Source organism: Mauremys reevesii, linkage group 16, assembly GCF_016161935.1.
Source record: "Mauremys reevesii isolate NIE-2019 linkage group 16, ASM1616193v1, whole genome shotgun sequence".
NCBI classification, from domain to species: domain Eukaryota; kingdom Metazoa; phylum Chordata; order Testudines; family Geoemydidae; genus Mauremys; species Mauremys reevesii.
The window spans coordinates 9,603,754-9,617,645 of NC_052638.1; the positions used below are offsets into that span (position 1 = coordinate 9,603,754).

The 13,892-nt window shown below is 42.3% G+C and overlaps 1 protein-coding gene across 2 annotated transcripts in view; it reads right to left on the reverse strand.

Annotated features, from left to right (window-relative positions):
- Positions 1-13,748, reverse strand: part of RSPRY1 (ring finger and SPRY domain containing 1) — a 59,208-nt gene extending 45,460 nt beyond the window's left edge. Inside the window, exon 1 of one of the 2 annotated variants that reach the window (XM_039503773.1) lies at positions 13,591-13,748. The gene's annotated coding sequence lies outside the window, so the exon portion shown is untranslated. Of the gene's footprint in view, positions 1-515; positions 539-13,590 lie in introns of those variants that run through there. The other variant, XM_039503774.1, reaches the window with a different exon arrangement.
- Between the last annotated feature and the right edge of the window lie 144 nt (positions 13,749-13,892).

The window sequence follows — 13,892 nt, forward strand, 5'->3', positions numbered from 1 at the left end:
ATGGAGTAGACTTTGTGCCTGGTCTAGTACATTTTCATTACAAGTTTTGCAAGGCTACTATGAACAATGACTTCAGTATCAAGCTGAGGGTGGCCATTCCAACTAAGTCAATTTTGCTGCTGAAAAGAAAAGGAGGACTGAACACAGAGTATTAAATTGGAACTTTAGGGACAGACGCAGGGTAGAACAAAGGGACAAAAGAACAATTAAAACTGCTTTGAAACATCTCAGAGCGGTAGAGACAAAAAAGGGGAACAAATGGAAGGCACAAGCAGTTTTATTACATAAATACAACTGACTCGTTTGGCAATGGAGGCGTGGAATCAAATGACTGGAATGGCATAGAAGAGTATGATCTATCCTGGGGACATAATGCAACATTGTCTCCCATGCATACAAGGAAGTACACACATTCTGAAGCGCACATGGCCATGGAAGATAAAAGTGTCAAAAAGTCTAACATAAAGGAAGTAAAGTACAGACAGGAATTCATGCTAGAGGTATGCTGTACAGACCTTCACGTCAGAAAGGGAAGGTGGACAAGGGCTTCCAAGATACCAAACTAGAGCACTATAGTAAAGAGGATTTCACTGGTTTTCCCAAACCCAGCTGAGTGCAGTTCTGCCACAGAAAATAGAAAACACGTTTGCAATTAGAAAAAACTATTGGTTTTGTTCTTGTCCAATTTTGGACCACTCACCAATTGAAAGTTTGTATGAAAATAAAACAAATCCCCTTAGAACTGAAAACTCATATTTACGCAACAGTCAAATTATTACCCTAAAAAAGGAAAAATCCCTAATATAAGGCTAAAGAAAGTGAGGGAACTAAAACTAAAGGATCATGGTCAAATTTGGCCCAAAATGTAAGCTTTGTTTAACAAACTAATTCTTTATAAGACAGGAAAGCAATAGAAATGTTTCCACAATTAAAACAAAAATAAAAATACTTAAAGACCTCTACCTACACTGTTTACAACCCAAACCTTGCAGCATTAAGAACCCGAAAGTAAAATTGACGTCATTGATTTTCCATTGTATATGTCAAGAGAAATAAAAAAAAAAAATGGATTCAAAAATTCTCTTTAGTTTAAGATATTTCTAAGAACATAAAGAAATTTCTTTACAACATGTTTTCAGCTAAATATGTCCCATTAATTAAAATACCTTGACTAAAATTATCAATATCATAATATATGTCTGAGAAAGTAATTTCTACAGACATGAGAAGTAAATGTGACATTCATGCTCAGTGTCTCATTATAGCATAATGTTTAAATCGGAGTATAAATTTAATATTGCTTCATGTAATAAATAAAAAAAGTACATAATCATTAGACACTTTTTAAGAAACCTACTTGAGTTCAGACCCTTGCAAATAACTATTAAATATTCGGCTTATTCCTCCAATCTCAAAATGGTCTTGCCTGTTGGAAATTAGTATAATACACTATTATTCATCAATGCCCCGCTATTAGTTTTACAGGATGACTTGTACAGTAGAACCCCGGAGTTATGAACACCAGAGTTGTGAACTGTCCGTCAACCACACCCCTCATTTGGAACCGGAACTACGCAATCAGGCAAGGCAGCAGCAGAGACAAAAAAGGCAAATTACATTTAACACAGTATTGTGCTGTACTGTGTTAAATGTAAACTACTAAAAACTAAAGAGAAAGATTTGACATGGTAAGAAACTGTTTCTGTGCTGGTTTCATTTAAAATTAAGATGGTTAAAAGCATTTTTCTTCTGTAAAGTTTCAAAGTTGTATTACCTCAATGTTCAGTTGTAAGCTGAAAGATCAACCACAATGTTTTGTTCAGGGTTAAGAACAACCTCTAGTCCCAAGCCGTTCATAACTCTGAGGTTCTACTGTAATCACTTTACAATACAAAAACTAAAATTCAACCATTACCAACGGATACTAAAAAGGTCAATATGCTCAGAACTAAGCACAGATCTGTTTTTATGGTCATTAACACGACAACGTCCCTTCTCAACTCCCCCTCTCTCTTCCCCAAACTGGACTAATAGTTTTAAGTAGCAGATGCTCATCGGTTTCAAAAAGGATTTTGTCACCTTAATCCTAACAGAACAGGAATGTCAATTATACATGATGTATGTAGCATAGCTGTACCCATGTTGGTCCCAGGATATCAGAAAGCTTTCAAGCTTGTCTTTCACCAATAAAATAAATTACCTCACCCACCTTGTCTCTTTAAACTGTATATGTTGAAAGTTTTTAAAGACCATTCAAGTTCAATCTTAAACTCAATGAAGTCAGTGGAGTTACTTAATTAAATACACCAGAGTTGAACATAACCCATTAAGGATTGAGAAGGGAAAGAAAATCCCTAAATCCATTATCTTTCGGTTCGTTAAAGCCATATCCAAATTTATGCAATTAGGGCTTTGATCCTGCAAGATGCTGAGCACACCTGCTTAAATACTTCCTAGGATCAAGCTATAGTGCTCAGAACGCTGCTGCAAAAAGTCAATTTCATAACCTGTTGCTTCGACTATGTCACCCCTTTCTTTAAATCTCACCACTGGCTCCCCCTTCTCTATTGCATCAAACTGCTTGTACTCACTTTCAAGGCTACACAAAGCCAATTCCTCACCCTATCCTCTCTCATTCCTTATCAGGCTTTCAATGGTTCCTGCAATCAGCCAATGATGCTGGTCTACTGCCCACTTGTTAAACTTTCAAATACCTTTGTACTTTCTCCCACGCTGCCCTACACACTTGGGAGGCACTCCCCATAAACATCTGCAAAGTTCTCTCATTTCACCTTCAAATCCCTCCTCAAAATTCTCATTTCCCATAATGTTTACAAAACAAACCAAAAACACTTAACAGGTAGGCTGCTGGTGTGCAGAGACCACTGCCTACCACGCTGACCAATACTGTCTGTCTGCACCTGTTGTCTCACACCGCTACCTCGATATAATGCCACCTGATATAACACAAATTTGGATATAACGTGGTAAAGCAGTGCTCGGGGGGGTGGGCAGGGCTGCGCACTCCGGTGGATCAAAGCAAGTTCAATACAACACGGTTTCACCTATAACACGGTAAGATTTTTTGGCTCCCAAGGACAGCGTTATATCGAGGTAGAGGTGTACTTGGACTGTAAGTTCATTGCAAAAGGGACAATCTTGCTGTTTGTATTTGTACAGCACCTAGCACAACAGGGTCCTGATCCTAGGAACTACCACAATACAGTAAATGTTAATAAGTGTAGATGTAGTTTTGATTTATATAAGGGAATATATCAGAATTGCTCATGCTAGTCAGAGAACCAGCATAAGGTATACCAGTATAAGCATTTTTATAAATAAAACTGTCTCTAAACTAAATGGGCAAGCCTTCCTAATTATACTGGCATAGTTAAACCAGTAAAGTTTTCTGGGGAGGACTAGGCTCAAGTAAAATTTAGTAAGCCTTGCAATGTTGCTCAATTTCACTGAAAACAAACAAAAAAGGGAGAAGTGGTACACTTTCCAAGAGCCACAAATAAACATTAGACGGCAATAATTAAAACACTTAACAACAACAACTATTATACTTAAACTGCAGTGCTTGAAAATCATGCCAAAACCCACTAGCCTACATTCAAGGCAATCCCAAGATTGTAGACCAAATTCCCCTCTGAGGTTTTTTTTTTTTTTTTTTTTTTGGCGCAGAGTGGGGGAATCCCACCAGTGCTCAGTGGGGTTGCACCGGTATCAAAAAGAATAGGGGTTAATGAAACAGAAGGTGTACAAATCAGAACAAAACTGAAGCCTTTAAAAGGCCAAACTAGACTTTTTTTATGTTTGGAAATACCAGAGTTGATTAATTAGGCTATATTATGAAGAGGCAGTTGCCTATGGATAGTTAAAGTTGTAAGCAGTTTCCCATTCTAAGCTTGATTTCTCTTTCACTCACATGCTCTGAAATGAAAGAGAGATAGTCTCTCTGGTTCAAATTTCAAATGTGACCTGAGAACAAAAGAGAATTTTTAAGGCCAAATTTGGGAAAGGTTCAAGAAATTTTGGAGCGGGAGGGAGGAGAATCAGAAGCAGTTAGACAGGCAATAATTTGAAAGTTAAGAATGAGTCACATTTGGAAAATTATTTTAATGCTTTTGTCATCACTTTGATACTTTCCATTTTACAACAGAAAGAAATAAAAGAGGCCCTGTTGCATGCCTACATGATGAACTGTGGTCATGCACATATAGGAACTGCAGACAGCAGAAGGAATCAAACCTCCCAGGACCTCTATTAAACAAACAACTATCCTAAAATACCATCTGAGCTAAAGAATAATTCACTTAGCTGAGAGAGAAGCAGCTTTTAGCCACAGCTGTGGCATCTTGTTGGCAGAGGCCTTTCAAAGGATGGATTGAGAAAGCACATCCACCTGCCATCATAGAAATGTAGGACCTCAACAGGTCATCTAGTCCAGTCCCCTGCAGTGAGGAAGGACTGATTATTATCCAGACTATCCCTGATAGGTGTTTGCCTAGCACGTTCTTAAAAACCTCCAATGATGGAGATTCCATGACTATTTCTACCTATTCCTATCTTGGCCACAGGAGTTTATTGGCCCCTTGCTTCCCCAGCTGGGGGCCTAAAATAAGCAATGGTTACAGTAGTGATCCCATACAGGTGTATATATACTGCATGTCTGACATGATTGATAATATCAAACCTACCAAGAGGCCTGGTCCCAAAAGATCTTGGAGAGAATGTTAGTGAAGATCTTGGCTGGAAATGGCATCAATCTAGTTTTCTCTAATATACAGCCCAGGGATCAATGATTTACCTCTTCAGACATTTGGTTACAGCCAACCACAATATTGCCTCATGGTGGAAAGACAGCGTCCCCTTTTTATGAAGCTGAGAATACTCCAAGCTAACGAGGAATTGATACATAAAGACGTAAGAAAAAGCAGTTTCAGACACTATACCACTTTTTGTTTCAGTTCCCACTCATCACTCAGAAATGGTGTTAAGTATAACCGGTATTTTCCCCTCCCAAACAGTTGAGTAAAACAATAGCTTTCATGTCACAGCTGTCTGAACTGTCGTAAGGATGTTGAATGAATACAAGAAGTTAAGGGATTTGCATTAACCTGGTGTTCTATTGAGAAAGTAAAATATTTTCAATTCTTGCTAGAGAACTTAGTTTTCTAAGAGGGTGCTGGAACATTGGGGAACCCAAGCAAAAGTGAAGGTCAAGCTACCGGTGGGAGATGGACCAGATTAAATTGCAAGTCTCCAAGGACAGTCATTAGTTTGCTTACGTTTAAGACCTTGCGGCAGGGAGACAGCGCTAGGTCTCATTAAAAATGAAGATTCTCTTTATATAAAAATAAGAATACAAGAAAAATGTATTGAAGTTCACATTTCTTCTCTGAAGACTACTGAAATTGGAGGAAAAACAGGGCAGAGAAACATCTTGGCTGATAGATGAACAAAGTTGTTTGGCTTCCATTATAGATGCTGAGCTGTGTTCAGAGAGTAGATTGCAAAAAGAGTGATTACCAAATTTTATGCCGAACAACGTGCATGTTCTATCTAACTGAGCAACGTGTTTCAGAGATTCCATGACAATTGGCTAATCAATTCTTATATTTAATTTCTTTAAAAAAATATTCCTGGTCCCTAATTATACAAGGACATGGCCTCAACATTCATCAACCCCAACACTGCAGGTCAGGGTTTAGTTTCCATATCACAACTGGATCCCCTGTTAGCAGTATCATTAGTGTTAACAGAAAGAGAAGAGACTTAGACCCTGCTCATAGCGCTTACAATTCTGGACTTCGATCCCATCAGTGGAGCTCCACATGGGCTGAGGCATCTGGTTATGCAGAGTTCACTGCAATATTGGGGTTTAAAATCCTTCAAACCTTTCTCATGAGTAATCCCACTGAAGTCGGGAGTGAGTAGGAGCTGAGAGAACTGGTCTCACATTAGACATGATAGGGAGAAAAGTCAGCAATCAAGAGAGAAGTAAAAGGAGGAAGTTGAGGGTATGAGACTGTAATGTTTTGTGCATATGGTGGTCATTCCAATTTCTTGTTTTAAGTTGGTTTTACTGATATTATGCCAGGTCAGGGTTGACATTCATTGGTGGGGCAGTGTTGGGAAATCTTGTCCTATAACCACTGACTCTGTAGATCGTGTGTGGATAAATCATGAACATGTACGGCTGGAAGGGACCTCAAGAGGTCATCTACGTCACCCTCCTGCACTGAGGTAGCACCTACTATACCTGGACCATCCCTGCCAGGTGTTTTAAAAAACATCCAACGATGGGGACTCCACAATGTCCCTTGGAAGCCTGTTCCAGTGCTTACCTATCCTTATAGTTAGAACATTTTTACTAACATCTAACCTAAATTTCCCTTGCTATAGATTAATCTGATTACTTCTTGTGCTACCTTCAGTGGACATGGAGAACAAGTGCATCCTCTCTAACAACCCTTAACATATTTGAAGGCTTAACAGGTACCCTTGTAGTCTTATTTTCTCAAGACTAAACATGCCCAGTTTTTTCAACTGTTCCTCACAGGTCAGGTTTTGCAAACCTTTGATCATTTTTGTTGCACTCTGCTGGACATTCTCCAGTTTGCCCACAGCTTTCTTAAAGTGTGGCGCCCAGAACTGGATAATGTACTGCAGCCAAGGTCTCACCAGAGCAGAGCAGAGCAGGACAATTGCCTTCGGTGTCTTTCACGCCCATGCTGTATCTCGTGCACAGATAAATGAAGGATGTCAGTCCCCAGGGCTACCAAAATATAACTTTAAAAAGCGCGAGACTGTTCTGTCACTGTTCTCTCCCAAAGGTTTTACCAAATATTTAGGCCTCCTGGCATTCATTATCTTGGGAGGATGGGATTGGTTCTCTTCTTGTGCTAGTGTTACTTAATATTTGGATGGTATTGTCCTCTCTGTGTGATAGAATGTTTAAAGAGCTAACCCAGTGTCACGGAGTCCCCAGGCGATGCCCTGGAACTGCTCCCCACGAAGCCAGGCAGGACTTTGGGGAGCCTCCTCTCCCTTGGAGCAGACTGTCTTCAGGGCAAGATCACATGGCTTCACCCTCCTGGGTCTGACCTTGGAGCATTCAGCATATGCCCCCTCCATGCACTTCCCACAGCGAGTCCGCTCAGACGGGGTCTTGGGGAAGCCACAGGGTCCTGCACCCCCACTTCACAGTCAGACGTGACTCTTAGCCAGCCAGTAAAACAGAGGTTTATTAGATGACAGGAACATGGTCTAAACCAGAGCTTGTAGGTACAGAGAACAGGACCCCTCAGCCGGGTCCATCCTTGGGGGCCAGCGAGCCAGACACCCACATTCGCACTCACTCCTCATCCCCAGCTAGCTCCAAACTGGAAAAAACCCTCCAGCCCCTCCTTTCTGGCCTGTGTGTCTTTCCCCCGGACCAGGAGGTCACCTGATCTCTTTGTTCACCTTTAGCTATTCCCTTGCAGGGGGAGGGGCCCCGGCCATTTGTTGCCAGGATACAGAGTGTCAGCCACTTATGCACACTGGAGACTTAAGAAATGCATAGGGGAAACAGACATCCACACAGTATTCAGAGGAAACTGTAAGAACAGTCCCACTTCATCACACCTAGTTCTCCCGTCGACACACTCCAGCATTACCAGGCTATTCAACATGAATCCTGATAAAACAGGACACTGCTTCCAAAAAACTAACTTTCAGATACAGCAGGGGGGTAAAAGCTGGCTTCTCTTTTGAGTAAATATTTTTGAGTTAGGCTGTAATGACAGAAACACATTTTTAGAATCAGGTTCCTTTAACAAGTGGGAAGGATTATGGGAACATGAAGGTTTCATGACAACTGCAAGGATGAATCACGTCCAGCACGATGGGGTAGTGGGAAAGTGTTTTGGCTCAGCCCTTGCCTGAAGAGATGCAGAGAGAAGGACACACCTATGTTTCAGAAATACGCAACAGTGACGGGAAATACAGCAAACCCCAGTCCTATGAGCAAGAGAGATGCAGACACAGAAAGGCGAAAGTTTCATAGTTGGCCAGCAATAGAGGAACTTACTCCTGTGAATGAGAAAAAAGTTAATAGAAAGATTGTGATAAGTTGCAGCTGACATTCAATTGAAGGAGGAAAAACAATTGGGGGTTTGGGATAATCTTTCCCGCAGGTACCAATATTAGAGGTTGTAAATTTGAGTAAAAGAGTGGATTAAATATTTATTCTTTCTAAATGGAGTATTTTAAAAACTTGCCTAACTGAAAAAACAAACAAACACTACAATTCTTCACTCAACATTCTGTCCATGTATTAAAACCCAGAGGAGAGGTTTTTCTATTGGTACTGTAGTAACTTTTTTAAATAATAAAGCAATATCTTATTGAAGTAGCTTTTAATTTTATTACACGGAAATCTACTTAAAATGAGAGTTGAAAGGATTTGTACCAAGAAAAATACATGCCATACCCCTGTGAATCACGTTATGATCTACAGTATAACAATGGTAATTCCCCAGTTAGGTAGTATGACTAATGTATTATGGATGCATAAAATATGCTGAAACAGTTTTGGATGTGTGAAACATTTTGCTAACACTGTTGAAAGAAATTCAGTGCTGGCTCAGTTAGAAGTTTGCACTGTAAGTCGTCAGACAATTGCCTAAACACAGAATGTAGGTAATGTCTAGGACCTCCAGGCTTAGTCCTGCAAAACAAACACTGAAGTGACAAAATTGGGGGATGGGGTAGAGCATAATTACCAACTACATTCTTCAACAATAGGAAAACTGACTATTGGCTCAGAAGAAGGACATCAGAAGAATTTCGATCTCCTGTTAATTCAAGGGGAATATCTTAAAATGTCTTGAGAGGAAGGATGGTCTTGTTAAGGAGTGGGTTCCGCCACAGACTACCTATGTGACCTTGGGCAAGTCACTTGAAAACTCTCTGCCTCAGTTCCCGATCTGTAAAATGGCAATAACGACTTCTTTTCTCCCATCCTTTGTGTTTGTCTATGTAAACTCTTCAGGCCAGGGACCCTCTCAGACTCTCTTGCTATGGCTATATATAGAAGCTACCATAGTGGGGAGCCCTGATCTTGGCTGGGGCCTCTACATACTACTGTAATACAAATAATAAAAACTCCTGCTGTATAAAAGGTGGCCTGCAAATTATTTATAACCCCCCCACACTAGATTTCTGCCCATTTTATGTAATATGATGTATAAAGAAGACAAGGCCTGAGTTTCTCCCCCACCCCAAGAAGTTTCAAACACAAGAACTTAGCTGCCATACTGGGTCAGACCCTGGTCCATCTGGCCCAGTATATTGTCTCCAGCAGTGGCCTGTACCAGTGCATCAGGGTGTGTACACACAACAGGGCAATTATGGACTGATCCACACTGTCTTCTGGTAGTCAGATGTTCTGCGTCACACCAATCACCGTGGCTATCTGTCATGAACTTATCCAGTGCTTTCTGAACCCAGTTATACTTCTGGCCATCACAACATCCCATGGCAATGAGTTCCATAGGTTAGTTGTACATTGTGTGAAAAAGTACTTCCTCTTGTGTGTATTAAATCTGCTGCCTATTAAATTTCATTGGCTGACCTCAGGTTTTTATGTTGTGTGAAAGGATAAATAATACTTCTCTAATCACTTTGCTCACACCACTGATGAATTTATAGACCTCAATCATATTCCCCCCCGCCCCCATTCAACTAAGATGAACAGCCCTAATCGTTATAGCCTCTTCTCACATGGAAGCTGTTCCATATCCATGATCGTCTTTGTTGCCCTTCTCTCAACCTTTTCCATTTCCACTCTATCCTTTTTGAGACGGGGCAACCAGAACTGGACACAGTATTCAAGGTGTGGAAATATCATGGATTTATATAGTGGCATGATGATATTTACGGTCTTATCTATATCTTTCCTAAGAGCGCCTAATATGCTGTTAGCCTTTTTAACGACTGCTGTGCATTGAGCAGGTTTCCAGAGAACTAGCCATGATGACTTGAAGATCTCTTTCATGGATGGTAACAGCTAATTTAGAACACATTATTGTACACGTACAGTTGGGATAATTTTTCCCAGTGTGCACTTCTTTGTACTTATCAACACTGAATTTTATCAGCCATTCTGTTACCCACTCACCCAGTTTTGTGAGATCCTTCTGTAACTCCTCATTGTCTGTTTAATGACCTGTCATAATTTTGTATTGTCTGCGAACTTTGCCTCTTCACAATTCAGCCCGTTTCCAGATCATTAATGAATATGGACAGCACAGGTCTCAGCAGAGAACCTTGAGGGACTCTGCTGTTCACCTCCATCTCCTTTTTTTAAATCCTGAAATGATCAGTCATAGTCTCTTCTGGTTTTCCCTGGAGGACTTCTCGGGAATCTTAGAAGATGTCCCATCTCATGAGCTCTCTCTCTCTCTACATTTAAAAGAGGCGGCGGTTGCAGCATTAAAGATCTAACAAAGATATTATTTCTCCAAAGTGTTTTTTCAACACTGGAGTTACGTATTAAAAATAAGAGTTTTGAACGGAGACTAAGAGTCCCTTCCCCTCCCTCTATTGATCACTTTTCAGTCTCTTATAAATCACTACTTCTCCAGTGACCAGAGACTTCCAAGGTGAACAAGACAAGAACCGAACAGCTCATGTAAAGACTTCAAAATAAATAAATAAATTATTTATTTCTAGTCTTCTCCAAACATCACAAAGCAGCAGGGGAAGGAGGAAACTGCACACTTAATTTCTTCTTTCCAGATTACCTTTCAATGTGTCCCATTCTATTTATTACCACACACCCACACCAAAGGTGTAGCTGCTAAGAAAAAAAAAAATCTTTAAAAGCAAAATAAAAACAATTAATCTGCGTGTGAACCAACTAATAAGGCTGTGATGGGTATAGAATATATATACACAAGTTGAAATATGGCTCAAGATTTAAGCTTTGTTAAAAAAACAAAACATCTTAACAAAAAAAAAAACCCAACAAAACAAACCAAAAAAAAAAAAAAGAAAACCATAAAAAAACCCTCAAGCCCAATTTGAAATGTTTCCATGATTAACAGAAGTCTTCAGAAAAGACCCTCTGTATGTAACATTTGCAATTAATGTAGAATGGTGGTAGCATGTTAATAGAAAAGATTAAACTGACTAGTTCATTGTAATTTTCCAAGCTAAGAGAAATACAAAAAGTAAAATAGTAGTAAAAAAAAATTATCTTGAATTTTTTAGTCAGTTTATGAAGATGTTCTCTGTAACACAGGCAAGAAAATTTGTTTTATATTTAGCTAGAGAGTGGGCCACACACTATTTAAAAAGCTTCTGACTTTAGAGTCTCTCTCTCTCTCTCTCCCATTGATTTAAAAAAAATAGAGAATCTCTTGAAATCCTTCTGGCTTTGTCTGGCTCCCAGAAGGAATCCTGTATTATATTATACATAACAGAGAACTCATTGCAACCCAATGTATTATGGCTTTTTTGTGAACCAGGAAGTAAGTCTATGATGCTGTTAATAAGTTAACATTTATTCCTGTGCTTGATGTCACCTGCAGCCTGGTTTGTGGATTTTTTTGGCAAGTTCTATCTTCATTTTTAAGTTCACCTTTATAGGCTGCATCACTTAAAAAATAGCCTATTCACTTTGGCATCCAATTCACCAAGGCACTACAGTACACTTTTACGTTTAAGTACTGTTAGCGTGAATAAGGTTAAATATGGTTTTGAGTGCTTGCAGAGTCATATGCTACTAAAAACAAAAAAGTAAAGGGTCCTTTTTTCATTTGTTTTAATAGCATATGAACACACACAACTTTAGTCATGCAAGTTGTTCCACTGGAAGCAACAGGACTACTTGCACGAGTAAGGATTACTAAAGGGAGTAAGGATACAGCCCCAAAATATTGTTGGGCTCACTTTTTTTTTTTAAATATAGACATTGCTCCTGCTCATTTTCCTCACACAAGCAGTCTCTCTGACTTCTGCCTGAGAGAGGACAGCAAGATCTACCCTCGATTTAGATACAATTGCAGGTATAATACCAAGACCCTCTGGCCATATGTTTCAGAGTAGCAGCTGTGTTAGTCTGTATCCGCAAAAAGAACAGGAGTACTTGTGGCACCTTAGAGACTAACAAATTTATTTCAGCATGAATCTCAATTGATTAGACTCTTCCTGTTGGTATGCATACTTCCACCTTTTCATGTTCTCTGTATGTATAAATATCTCCTGTCTGTGTGTTCCATTCTATGCATCTGAAGAAGTGAGCTGTAGCTCACGAAAGCTCATGCTGAAATAAATTTGTTAGCCTCTAAGGTGCCACAAGTACTCCTGTTCTTCTGGCCATATGTGGCACTCCATTACCTTTATGTCAATCCACCTTCTATTCTACTTCAGAGCATTCTTTTACAAATACTGCAAAGTATGCATCTATAACAGGACCAGAAATCCAGAACACAGCAACCCTGGCACGTTAGATACGACCATACCTAAGTGCACTCACTACAAGTTATGGGAGAGACAGGATGAGGTGTCTGCAAACAAGAGGACGCCCAACTTCTATGCAACAATCCACCTACCCTTACTTCCATTGTTAGAAATAAGACAACTGCGCATACTAAGGCAGTGGCAGAGCCTACGCATTTACAACCGTGACTTTCTGAGAGTAAATGCAAATCAGGGTTGCACAGGACGCATCTCTGATCTTTCACACACCCCTTTCTCTAGTCAAAACAGACACCTGCAGCATGCCCCACGAACCAGCAGCGCTGAGCCCAGCCAGCACGAGGCGAAACGGGAACCCAGAACAACCTCCAGGCAAACGGACCTATTGCATCTCCCGCACGCCGTTCACCTGCGGGGAGTGGGGGGAGGGAAACCGGTCTCCAATCCTCTCTCTCTTCTACAGCCCGGTGCCCCCCATGTAACAGGGGCCAGGCCCGTTCCTAACGGGAACCCCTCCTAAATTCCCGCCCCCCACACACAGATCCCCCACCCCGAGAAACTCCCACACACATTCCCGCCCCGCACACATAGACCCCCTCAACCCCGAGAAACCCCACAAATAGACCCCCAACCCCAGAGAGTCCCCCAAATTCCGTCCCGCACACACAGATCCCCATCCCGAGAACCCCTCAAATTCCCGCCCCGCACACAGATCCCCACCCCCAGAGAATCCCCGTAGGACCCGCTCCGACCCGGGACGAGCCTGCCCCAGAGCCACCCGCTACCCCAGCCCCCTAACTCTCGGCCGCCCCCATTCAACCCCCTACCCCCGCCTGGGATCTCCCCGTGCCCGGGAGACCCGATCTCCTCCCTAGACCTCCGCCCCGCCCCCAGGCCACCCAGAGGACCCTCCCCAGGGACCCCCAACCCCTCCTCCCAGGATTCCCCGAGGAGCCCCCCAGCTGGCCCCTCCCCCCCCGGGGTGCCAGCCCCACGCCTGAGGGGAGCTCCCTGGGGCTCGCCCCGCCACAGCCTCTCCCCCGAGGCTGGGGTCGCTCGCCCCGCTCGCCGCCCGGCCCCTCCAGCCCTGGGGGGCTCCCACTCCGCGGTACCTACCGGGGCGGGGCCGGGCTCGTCCCGCGCTCAGGCCCGCGGCCGGGCGGCGCTGCCCCTTTGTGCCATCTGGGCGCGGGGTGGAAAGATGGAGGCGCCCGACCTACCATTCCGGGAGCCGACTCCTCCTCCGCCCCCGCCCCCAACCCCGTAGCCCCGGCGACCCGCCCCGCCCCTTCCCTCGCCAAACCCACCAATCCGGGTGCGGGGCCCCGAGCCAGGGACACTTCATCCAATCACACCGCCCCATCACGAGATCAGCCAATCGTCGCCGTGTTATTGGGACGGCCAAGGAAAAACGAGCG